Raw genomic sequence first — 13566 nt, 5'->3', positions numbered from 1 at the left:
ATGTGACTCTTGATCTCAGGATTGTGGGTTTGAGCCCCATGTTGGGTGTAGAGATTACTTAAAAATAAAATCTTTTTAAGGAAAAAAAAGAAAAGAGGGGTGCCTGGGTGGCTTAGCTGGCTAAGTGTCTGACTCTTGATCTCAACTCAGGTCTTCATCTCTGGGTGGTGAGTTTAAGCCCTGACTTGGGCTCCATGCCCAGCTTTAAAAAAAAAAGAAAAAAGAGGAGAAGAGAAGAGAAGAGAAGAGAAGAGAAGAGAAGTAAAAGAAAAGAAAAGAAAAAAGAAAAGAACAGAACTTTGGAGAGATGTAAGGGGGAAAGTAGTTTTTTTCTACTCTTCTGAATTCTTAACTGAGACCTTCATGTAATAAAAGACAGATTTACAAGAGAAAAACAAACAGGAGTTTATTGACAGATATAACTTCCAGGGGCACCTGGGTGGCTCAGTCAATTAAGACTCTGACTTGGGCTCAGGTCATGATCTCAGGGCTCTGGGATGCCTAGTGGGGCTCTGTGCTCAGCAGAGAGTCTGCTTCTCCCTCTCCTTCTGCCCCTCCCCTTGCTCATGCTTGTGCTCTCTCCCTCTCCCTCAAATAAATAAATAAAATCTAATATATAATATATATTATATATATATAACTTCCAACTACATGGGTAACTCTCCCAGAGATGGCCCTGAGCTGGCACCTTAAATACAGATGGTATTTACAAAGACAAAAGATCCTGAGGAGGGAGGTCAGTTATGGGTAGTTACCAAGAAAAGCATGGTAAACAACGAAGGTTTGCTATGCAGATTTAAGTCTGAGCCTCCTCCATTGATAAGAGCTCCTAAAGATTTAGTCTTTCTTCTCGTCAAGGTATAGAAAAGAAGACATCTTTACAAATGGAGATTTGTTTTATAAATGTAAATATCCTTTACTGAAGGGTAACTTCTACTCTGCTTCCAGAGCTTCCCCCATGTCTGTTAATTCTCAAAATAATCCTAATACCAAAGAAGCATATTTTGGCATGGAGTAGTCTGCTACCTCAGGGGAAAAAAAGCAAATTAAAAGGTTGCAGAAGAATACACAGAGTATTATACCATTTTTATAAAGATCATAAATAAGCAATACCAAAGAATATGTCATCTAAGGATACATACCTATATGGCAACTCTATAAAGGAAGGCAAGGGGATGACCAACAAATTTAGGACAAGGGTCACCCTAAGGGATGAGGTGGAATGGGAGACTGAGTAATGGGATAGAAAGAAAGCTATAGAGAATGTCAAGAGTAATCCATGCTGAGGGATTGGCTCATAGGTATTTATTTTATATTACATCTCATAACTTAAGGGGTATTTTATTTATTCTCTTGGGGGTATAAAATATTTCATTATTTCCAAGTGAAATAAAAGATTTAAATGATTTGGAGTAGAAAGTTTATCTCCCTCTATCCCTGTGCCCCAATCCCTAGACGACACCACTCCCAAAGACATTCCAAGAACATACAATTATGGATGCATATATACACCTTTTTACACATATGGTACCATAATACATAGAGCATGCTACATCCCGTATTAGACTGTTGCATTATAATGTATTAGACTGTCTCATTCTATACCCATCTTGTTTTCCTTTTGAGTTGTTGAGCTCTTTCACATTTATTTGCAGGAGTTCCTTTTATTTTTTTCAATAGCTTTTTCATATGCAAATACATTTTCCTCAGCTTGTCTCTTATCTCTTGATTTTGTCGATATTTTTCCAAAAAACTTTTAAGTTTTAATATTGCAAATTCATCAAACTTTTTGTGGGTTTGTTTATGGCTTTCTTCATGCTTACAAAGGCCTTTCCCATTCTAAGTTTTAATTCCCATATTTTTTACTGACACTTTTATGGATTTGTTTTTAACATGAATATTTTTTTATCATCTGCAATTTCTTCGGGTGTGTTAAAAAAAAAAAAAAACAGATTCAGCCAGGTAATTTTAAAGATCTAATTGATTATATTCAACAATTCATGAGTCAGGCAGCATCCCACCTAGGAGGTGGAAAGGAGCTCCAAGGAGTTGTACAAAATGGAAGGATTTTATAGGCAAGAGGATGGAACAAGGAAGTTAAGAGTGGATTATTTCAGACAAGACTACCTTCCCTTAGGGGAAGTCAGACCGTCTTATCAGTCAGGTTACCTCACTCGTGCTGATCAGTAGAGAGGAGCAAAATTTGCCAAAACAAAATGTATCTCTTTGGCATGTAAATTATTGTAGGCTGATTATGTTTAAGAAACAGAAGGCTCTGGAAGAACCTTTGATAGTCCCCTTAACTATCTAAAAGAATGTAGATAACTGCAGTATAATATGAACCAGGTGTGGTAGACAGGAACTTAGCAAAGTCTATTGAAATTCCTCTCTATGTTCTACTGTTTCTGTATGGCTCAGCAGACAGTTGTTTACCAAGAATTTATTCTTTCATATTCCTGTGAATTGCATTCCTTGCCTTTGAAGTCCCAGACCTCTACCCTCTTTTCCTTAGATATATGAGCCTTATTTGCCTGACTGCCTGTGGGCCTCATAATCTTATAGAGCCACTGTACGTACATAATTAAATTTTATTTTCTGTTGTTAACCTGTCTCATGTTAGTTTAATTCTTAGACCAGCCAAAAAAATATTTAAGGGTAGAGGCAAATTTTTCCTCCCTAATATCAGAAAATTCCAGACTGATTGGTTTAACATTCCACTCCCATAGAGGCTGAAACTGTGATCAGGTTAGGTGTTCTTGCTGTGGCTTAGCAAAAGTGACTCCATTTTCGGCATGCTGTTTCTTCTTAACAGGTATAAAAAGTGAAATTGAGGGCCGCCTGGGTGGCACAGCGGTTAAGCGTCTGCCTTCGGCTCAGGGCGTGATCCCGGCGTTATGGGATCGAGCCCCACATCAGGCTCCTCTGCTAGGAGCCTGCCTCTTCCTCTCCCACTCCCCCTGCTTGTGTTCCCTCTCTCGCTGGCTGTCTCTATCTCTGTCGAATAAATAAATAAAATCTTAAAAAAAAAAAAATGTGAAATTGGGATCCCACTTTTTTTTCCCTAACCGGTCATATGTTTTTCCAGCACCATGCCCTAAGTAAGTCATATTTTCCCCACTAATTTGATATGTCACCTTTTTCATGTAATAAATTCCTGTACATATCCAGATCTGAAGAACCCTTGCTTTCTCATCTGTTGGACCTCATCTGCTATCAAGGGCAACTTGTGTCCTTGAAACACAGAGCAAAGAAAGCTTGCCCACCTTAGTTCCTGATTAGCTCATTAACCTGGAGCTAAGACAGCTAGTGACAGCTGCCTATAAAGGTGACGTGCAAAGGACATCTAGGTATGGCCCAGCCTTCCGCAAGTACAGTCTGTGATGATCAAAAAGCCCTTCCCAGGCTGGGTTTCAATCGTTCCCAGCACGGCCTGATGCTGGATTAACAAAGCACACCCTCTCCAGGCGACCCATTGGCTGCTGAGTCTCAGGATCAGCAGCACGTGAATCTATAAACGGGGATTTTTATCTCAACCCAGCGAGAACAGGACTTCACCGGGCACAGAACTCCACTTCGAATCAGTTGTAATAGAGCCTTTCCTGACGTATCTCTACCCACAGCAGCATTTTCTCCTTCCCTTGCCACGTGACTTAGCCTCAGAACCAACCCGAAAATTTTTTTCTGATTTCTTAGCAACTTGTGCTTTCAGTAAGTTCTCTCACAATTACTCTTAAAACATCCTTCTTCGCTGTCAAAGGACATAAATAACCTTGAGAATTCAAAGTGCGAATATTAGACACCCTGAGTATCACGGACTCCATCACATAGTGTGCCCCAAATATGTGGAAGGTGCCAGGAGCTATTAAAAAGATAAAGAGAAACATGACATTGCTTTATTCCTCAAGGAGGTTATAACCCACCAGGGAAACAAGTAACAATAGTACAAATGATAATATGATCATTCATGCAGGGGTGAGAAGCTTGGCTGGGGAGTCTTTCTGTATAAACATTAGCATGTGACTTTGTCTTTCTGGGTGTCTCTTTTCTCATCTGAAAAATGCAATAAAATCCATACTTCTGTTGTCAGTGAGAGAAACAACTGAAACATACATGTAGAGAGTATGTTACGGTGCCTGGTGCACCTGTGGGCACTCGCTACAGGGACCGTCCTCATCATTACGAAGCGCTATAGGAGCACACTGAGGGACCTAATCGTTACATCTTGGGCATTCCAGGATGAAGAGCTTTCACAAAATTAGAGGCTTAGAATTCAGGTAAAGGCAACAATTTGGAAAGAGTAGAGAGGTTAGTTAGGGGAATTCCAAGGTGCCTGAGGCGTGCCCTGCTTTCTCAAGATCAGTCTGCAAAGGGAAGAGAGGACCAGAGAGGACCAAGAAGAACGTAGTTAGGAATTCAGCTGTGATTCCAGAGACCAGGGTTAGCTCCTGGATCCAGCCAGAGAGCTCCGCAACCAGCCTGTGCTAAGTAAGGGCGAGCATTCTCTTTTTCCAATGTAACCTGTTGCCTCTGGCCCTTTATCTCTTGTGTTTGAAACAGAAGCATCTCCCAGGCTCTGCCAATCACTACTCCACCTTCCACATGCATGATGCTAACCACATTCGCATTAGAAGACCATTTACTGTCTTTCCACTTTATTTCACTAAATACTAATATCCCCCTCCATCCTGACATAACAAACGAATCACTGCCACTGTGTTCTTCCAGCCGCATAAATTCTATTTTGCTTCCTCTTTGAATGACAGAGGTTAAGAAAACACAATAAAAGTATGCCTTAATTATGCTGTCAGAATGCAGCTTTTCTAAGGTATTTATCAGGTCTACGGGGGTGGAAGAGAACAAACATGGGGGAAAGCCATGTTTTCAAAAATTCAAAGATGCATGAAATTCATATTTAATAAGAAACAGATGTACTGTAACTAACTGAACGAAAGTTTTTTGAAAACAACAGGCCCTAACTGGAACCTACCAGAAATGCCAAGTTTAAAGCTGAGGGTGACAGGAGCAAAAATAAAGATAAATGGTAGCTATTAGGGAAAAATAAACATCTGACATCGTCTCTAACCAGGCCAGACAGGGCCAGTGTTTAGAACTTACTTGATTTGCTGAACCTAACCAAAATCAGAAGATGGCCCTAGAATCACATCAGCTCAGAGGGGATGGGTTCAGAGAGTCTACTCTCCACAGCAGCCACAGCGATTTCTTTTACAAGGTAAATCAGATCATGTCACCCCCTCCGGGACCCTCCGCAGACCCTCTGCACCTTTCCGACCTCACCTTTGACCCCCTTCTCCACAGCTCCACCGCCCTGGCCAACCTTCAGATCTCCTGACAAACCAGCATACTTTTGCATGGGCTCAGTGCCCTGACCACTCTTCTGACAGACACCTGCTTGCACCATTCTCAGTGAGGCTATCCCGTGAGCACTGAAGCCAGCCCTCCTGCCCCCTGGGACTCCAACACCCCCACTCTACTCGATTCTTCCCATACCACTGATGCCTATCCAGCATAATATAATGAACATATTTTATTATATTTGTTCTTTCTTTTCTATCTGCACCTCCTAGAATGTAAGAACACAAAGACAAGAATTTTTGTTGCACATTGGTTTATACCCAGAAGAGTGCATAGCATATAGTTGGTTTTCAATAAATATTGTGAGATGGATAAGTGACATTTATACCAGTAAAAGCATTGCTGTTTGTTTCTAAATAAGAACCAAATTACAGTTGACCCTTGGACAATGCAGGAGTTTGAGGTGTTGACCCCTGCAGAGTCAAAAATCCACATATAACTTTCAACTCCCCAGAAACAACTACTAATAGCCTACTATTGACCAGAAGCCTTACCCATGACATAAACAGTCATGAACATGTATTTTGTATGTCATATGTATTACATACTGTATTCCTATAATAAAATAAGCTGTAGAGAATATGTTATTAAGAAAATCATAAGGGGGCGCCTAGGTGGCTCAGTTGGTTAAACATCTGCCTTTGGCTCAGATCATGATCTCAGGGTCCTGGGATTGAGCCCCACATCAGGCTCCCTGCTCAGTGGGGAACCTGCTTCTCCCTCTCCCTCTGACTCTGCCAGTCCCCCTGCTTGTGATCTCTCACTCTCTCCCTCTATGTCTCTAATAAATAAATTTAATTTAATTTAATTTAATTTAATTTAATTTAATTTAATTTAAAGAAAATCATAAAGAAGTAGTAGGTCACAAATCAGGCCTCAACAAGTATAAAAAGATTGAGATCACACCATATATATTTTCTCACCACAATGCTATGAAATTTGAAGTCAGGCACAAGAAAAAAACTGGAGAGACTACAAGTACATGGAGGTTAATCGCTTCTCGGCCTTTTGGCTAAGATCAAGTGTGGAGGTTAAACAGCATGCTACTAAACAATGAACAGGTCAACCAGGAAATCAAAGAAAAATTTTAAAATACATGGAAACACATGAAAATGAAAACACAAGGGTCCAAAACCTTTAGGACGCAGCAAAAGCAGTCCTAAGAGGGAAGTAGATAGCCCTACAGATCTACCCAAGGAAGCAAGAAAAATCTCAAATAAACAGCCTAACTTTACACCTGGAGGAGTTAGAAAAAAAACAACAAATGAAGCCTAAAGCCAGCAGAAGAAAGGGAATAATAAAGATTAGAGCAGAAGTAAATGATATGTAAACAAAAAAAACCCAATAGAACAGATCGATGAAACCAGGAGATGGTTCTTTGAAAAAATAAATAAAATTGATTAACCCCCTAGCCACACTTATCAAAAAGAAAAGAGAAAGGACCCAAATAAATAAAATCACAAGTGAGAGAGGAGAAATAACAACCAACACCACAGAAATACAAACAATTATAAGTGAATTTATGCCAACAAATTGGACAAACTGGAAGAAATGGATAAATTCCTAGAAACATATTAATTACCAAAACTAAAACAGGAAGAAACAAAACTTGAACAGACCTATAACCAGCAAAGAAATTGAATCAGTAATAAAAAATTTCTCAACAAATAAAAGCCCAGGGTCATATGGCTTCACAGGCAAATTTTAACATTTAAAGAAGAGTTAATACCTATTCTTCTCCAACTATTCCAAAAAATTAAAAAGGAAGAAAAACTTCCAAATTCATTCTGTGAGGCCAGCATTACCCTGATGCCAAAACCAGATAAAGATTCCACTAAAAAGGAGAACTACAGGCCAATACCTTTAATGAACATAGATGCAAAAATTCTCAATAAAATGCTAGCAAACTGAATCCAACAGCACATTATAAAAATCATTCGCCACGATCAGGTGGGATTTATTCCTGGGTTACAAGAGTGGTTCAATATTCACAAATCAATCAATGTGATACACCACATTAATAAAAGAAAGGATAAGAACCATATGATACTTTTAATAGATGCAGAAAAGGCATTTGACAAAGTACAACATCCATTCTTGATAAAAATCCTCAACAAAGTAGGATAGAGGGAACATACCTCAACATAATAAAGACCACATACAAAAAGCCTACAGCTAATATCCTTAAGGGAGAAAAACTGAGAGTTTATCTCCTACAGTCAGGAACAAGACAGGGATGTCCACTCTCACCACTGTTATTTAACATAGTACTGGAAGTCCTGGCCTCAGCAACCAGACAACAAAAAGAAATAAAATACATTCATATCAGCAAGGAAGAAGTAAAACTTTCACTGTTTGTAGACAACACGGCACTCTATACAGATAATCTGAAAGACTCCACCAAAAAATTGCTAGAACTGAATCCAGTAAAGTCACAGGATAGAAAATCAATGTACAGAAATCTGTTGCATTTCCACACACCAATAATGAATCAGCAGAAAGAAAAGTCAAGGAACCAATCCCATTTACAATTGCACCAAAAACCATATGATACCTAGGAATAAACCTAACCAAAGAGGTAAAAGACCTGTACTCTGAAAACTATAAAACACTGATGAAAGGAATTGAACATGACACAAAGAAATGGAAAAACATTCCATACTCATGGATTGGAAGAACAAATATTGTTAAGATGTCTATATTACCCAAAGCAATCTACACACTTAGTGCAATCCCGATCAAAATACTAACAGCATTTTTCATAGAACTAGAACAAACAATCCTAAAATTTGTGTAGAATCACAAAAGACCCTGAATAGCCAAAGCAACCTTGAAAAAGAAAAACAAAGTTGGAGGCATCACAATTCCATACTTCAAGTTATATTACAAAACAGTAGGGATCAAGACAGTATGGCAGAGGGGCCTGTGTGGCTCAGTCTGTTAAGCCTTGACTCTTGATTTCTGCTCAGCTCATGATCTCAGGGTCGTGAGATCAAGCCCCACATTGGGCTCCATGCTCAGCATAAGTCTGCTTGTTCCTCTTCCCCTGATCCTCCCTCCACTCATTCTCTCTCTCTCACTCTCACTCTCACTCTTTCTCTTTCTCCCTCTCTCTCCCAAATAAATAAATAAAATCTTCCAAAAAAAAAAAGACTTAAAAAAAAAAACAGCATGATAAGGGCACAAAAATAGACCCATAGATCAATGTAACAGAATAGAAAACCCAGAAATGAACCCACAACTATGTGGTCAACTAATCTTCCACAAAGCAGGAAAGAATATCCAATGGAAAAAAAGACAGTCTCTTCAAGAAAAGAATGAAACTGGACGACTTCCTTACACTGTACACAAAAATAAATTCGAAATGGATGAAAGACCTAAATGTGAGACAGGAAACCATTCAAATCCTAGAGAAGCTCAGAGGTAGTAACTTCTTTGACATCAGCCATAGCAACTTATTAGATATGTCTCCTGAGGCAAAGGAAACAAAAGCAAAAATATATACTTGGGACTTCATCAAAATAAAAACATCTGCACAGAGAAGGAAACAATCAATAAAACTAAAAGGCAACCTACAGAATGGGAGAAGATATTTCACAAATGGCATATTTGATAAAGAGTTAGTATCCAAATTATATAAAGAACTTATAAAAGTCAAACCCCAAAAACAAATAATCCCAGTTGAAAAATGGGAAGAAGACATGAATAGATATTTTTCCAAAGAAAACATACAGACACATGAAAAGATGTTCAACATCACTCATCAACAGGGAAATACAGATCAAAACTACAATAAGATATCACCTCACACCAGTAAGAATGGCTAAAATCAACAACACTAGAAACAACAGGTGCTGGCAAGGATGTGGAGAAAGGGGAATCCTCTACACTGTTGGTGGGAATGCAAACTTGTGTAGCCACTCTGGAAAACGGTATAGAGTTTCCTCAAAAAGTTAAAAATAGAACTACTTTGCAACTCTGAAATTGCACTACTAGGTATTTACCCAAAGAATACAAAAATACTAATTCAAAAGCAATTTTGTTTACAGCAGCATCATCTATAATAGCCAAATTATGGGAAGAGCCCAAATGTCCACCAACTGATGAATGGATATGGAAGCTGTGGTGTGTATATATACAATGGAATATTACTCAACCCTAAAAAAGAATGAAATCCTGCCATTTGCAAGAATGTGGAAGCTAGAGAGTATAATGCTGAGCAAAATAAGTCAGAGAAAGACAATACTATATGATTTCACTCATACGTGGAATTTAAGAAACAAAACAATCATGGAGGGGGGAAGAGAGAGACGAACCAAGAAACAAACTCTGAGCTATAGAGAACAAACTGATGGTTACCAGAGGGAAGGGGGATGGGTGGATGGGTGGAATCGGTGATGGGGATTAAGGAGTGTTCTTGCTGTGATGAGCACTGAGTGTTGTATGGAAGTTTATATTATACACCTAAAACCAACATTACACTGTATGTTAACTGAAATTTAAATAAAAACCTATTTTAAAAAAGAAAATCATAAAGAAGAGAAAGTACATTTACAGTACATTACTATACTGTATTTATTGAAAAAAAAATTCACATGTAAGTGGGCCCACGCAGTTCAAACTCCCATTGTTCAAGGGCCAACTGTAAAACCCTCATGTGTTTTCAACTTGTTCAAAGCTGTAATTCAACATGTTTAAGAGTCTGATGCCCATATCTTCAAGTTTTGGGAGGAGAAGATAAATGCTGTATTCCTTATTTGTCAGAAAGGCAAGTTGAAGGGTTGTACCATGGCATTCTCCAAACCCAGTTGTGGGGGGGGGGTTGCATTTTGCCTGGTCTTTTCATTCACATGTGTAAACAGCTTCTGTAAAGAAAGAGTATGTTTCTTAGGATAGTTGGGAAATTTCTGAGTTTGACTTTAGTAGGAAGCAAACCAATCCCTTTGAACAACCACACTGAGAGCTATAAACTCACCTCATTTTACTTTTATTTTAATTTTTCATTGAAAAAAGTCATCCTTCATAAAAGTTGCAAGAATACTGCAATGCATACCTATATACCCTTCATCTAGATTCACCAACATTTTGCTACATTTGCTTTTCTCTCTCTTATAATTCTCTGAGAACTTCTGAACATCAAGACTTCATCTCTAACTACTTCAGCTGTATTGAAATCATTAAAATGAACTTTAAGGAGACAGCAACATCACTTGAACTTCCCTGAGTTTAGTGTAAATGGAAGGATGCTACTGAAGTCAACAGTGTAGAGAGTTATACGAAGCGGGAACTAAAAGGGAATTAAGGATTAGCAGACCAGGGGCGCCTGGGTGGCACAGCGGTTAAGCGTCTGCCTTCGGCTCAGGGCGTGATCCCGGCGTTATGGGATCGAGCCCCACGTCGGGCTCCTCTGCTGGGAGCCTGCTTCTTCCTCTCCCACTCCCCCTGCTTGTGTTCCCTCTCTCGCTGGCTGTCTCTATCTCTGTCGAATAAATAAATAAAATCTTTAAAAAAAAAAAAAGGATTAGCAGACCAACACCTTTCATTTCATAGACAAAGGAAACAAAGCCCTCAAATCAAGGGTATCACAGGTCTCATTACGGGGAAGCCAGGAGGACCCAAGTCAGTGTAAAGGCAGTAGGATATGAGAGAAGCTGCAGACACGGTGGACAGACGGCAATGCATACATAACTGGCCTCTGGTCCAGTTAAATAAGACGTGACTCATTGCAGGCAGCACTGGATAGGGAAGGAATTACCCTGGCTGGGTACTCCTGTGTATTTGAGGAATGAAGGTCCTGAGCTTTGGGGTCAAAGAAGGAAAAGAAGTAGCAGAAAGATGAAGACTCCCACATATACCTGCAGTTAGATTTTTGGTGTGTGTGATGTACTCATGTTTGAATTCTTTGAAAAATAATTATAATTTTAGGTGGCAGATCTTTGCTATGTTCTGGCTTGTTTTATCCAAGATCAGAGTTAAGAATTGGAGATCAAATTGAAGTCATTGAAAAACACTTTTACTTAGGCAGCCAAGGTTGAGGTGTTTTGGCAGTGATCAGGGACAAGTAGTCAGCCACTTTTTATCAGAAAGGCCCCATTCCAGAGGCTTCTTGGCTATGGAGGAGCCATTATGGTTCTCATAATGAATGTCACAGATTTTTCATTGGTGAAATTAATAGGCTTGGTAATCAGCAAGAGACTTGTTAAAAGTGAGCTTTTTTTAAACAAAGATTTTATTGATTGATTGATTGATTTGAGAGAGTGAGAGGGTGTGCGTGTGTGTGCGAGCAGGAGGATGAGGAGAGGAAAAGAATCTCAGGCAGACTCCCCGCTGAGTGTGGAGCCTGACACAAGGCTCGATCTCATGACCCTGAGATAATGACCTGAGCCAAAACCAAGAGTCCATCACCCAACCAACTGGGCCACTCGGGTGCCCAAAAGTGAGATTTATTTAGAGAAATTAGAGGTATTCATGATATGTGGATTGGTTCAAATATTTCAGAGACTCTACCCAATCAACAATAGCCCAAACAGAATAAAAGAATCCAGGGAGATCTGTCACCTGTGATCTTAGGGACAATGCCCTGAGCTAAATCCTATGGTGTCCCGCCATGATCTCAGTGTGCGGGTTACCTGATGCCAACCATCAGTCTAACAGAATCCTACCTTTAAAGCACAGTTTCTCAACCTTGGCACTGTTGCTATTTTGGCCCAGATAATTCCTTTCTGTTGAAGACTATCTTAAGCACTGTAGGATCTTTCGCAGCACCCCTGCACCCAACTCTCTCTTTTGACAATCAAAAACATCTCCAGATATTACCAAATATTCTTGAGGGAGAAAAACTGCTCTCAAGTACTACTATTCAACAGAATTTTCTGTGATGATGAAAATGTTCTACGTCCAACACAGAAGCCATTGCCACACATGCCTTACTAACTTTTAAAATGTGATTAATGTGTCCACGGAAGTGAATTTTAGTTTTATTTCATTTCAATTCATTCAAGTTGAAACCAAATTAACCACGTGTGGCTAAACACTATGACACTGGACAACACAGCTCCGGAATATATCATATCCGCCTTGAGCTAACCCTTCATGGAATGTGGCGGCCAGAGTGTCTACAAAGAGAGAGCTGAGATTTTATTAAGGTGCCAAAACAGGGGATCCTGGGTGGTGCAGTCATTAAGCATCTGCCTTTGGCTCAGGGCATGATCCCGGCATTCTGGGATCAAGCCCCACATCAGGCTCCACTGGGAGCCTGCTTCTTCCTCTCCCACTCCCCCTGCTTGTGTTCCCTCTCTTGCTGGCTGTCTCTCTCTGTCAAATAAATAAATAAAATCTTTTTTTAAAAAAAGTGCCAAAACAAGTTGTATGAACTGGGTTTATGGCAGCTTGCTACCAAATGTTTGTTTTATAGATTGAGAGGAAGGAAAACCAAACCAAACCAAACCAAAACAAAACAAAACCCTCCAACCAGATTTGTCCAGGGCATTTTCTTTCCCTGTTTTTAGAAACGGATTTACTATATATGTGACCTGTTTTCATCCAGCCATACCCTATACCATAATCAGAATCTTGCAGAGATTTTTTTCTTACACAAAGAAAAACAGAACAAAAGGAAATGAACATAGGCTTTTTTGAGATTTGTTATATCTATTACTGAGAGATGAATCCTTATTTTGCTTTTCCCTCACATTCATAATTTTTTCAGCTCACATTTTATCTCTTCTTTGTTATCTAGTCTTGCAAAAAGCCTCTGACTCAAAGTAATAAAACTATGATCCAGCCTTTCACCTTTTATCAAAATAACCTTTCGATATATTCAAATAACTACACCAGACAACTATAGCTATCAAACAGTATCTGGATAAAGATTCTGACTCCTCCAGTAGCAGAAACTGATGATTGGATATATTTGTAACAGTCATTCTGGAACTTTGAAACAACTAAGTATTCTAAGGTAGGGAAGGAGAAAAGCCAATAGCACAATGAATCATGTGTAGATAGGGATTATGACAACCCTGATATTGTGAATGAGGTCCAAAAAGGTTAAATGACTCGTCCAGGACTGGAAAATCACGTATGGAGAATGGACTTAAACTTGGGTTTTCTGGCCCCATATCCAGTGTTGCTGCTGCTTCTACTTTTAGACATAAGATGGAAACAAGAGAATTTATCTTTATGATTGGTTTTTAG

Source organism: Ursus arctos, unplaced genomic scaffold (genome assembly GCF_023065955.2).
Source record: "Ursus arctos isolate Adak ecotype North America unplaced genomic scaffold, UrsArc2.0 scaffold_33, whole genome shotgun sequence".
In the NCBI taxonomy this organism is placed as follows: domain Eukaryota; kingdom Metazoa; phylum Chordata; class Mammalia; order Carnivora; family Ursidae; genus Ursus; species Ursus arctos.
This window is presented reverse-complemented; position numbering follows the sequence as displayed.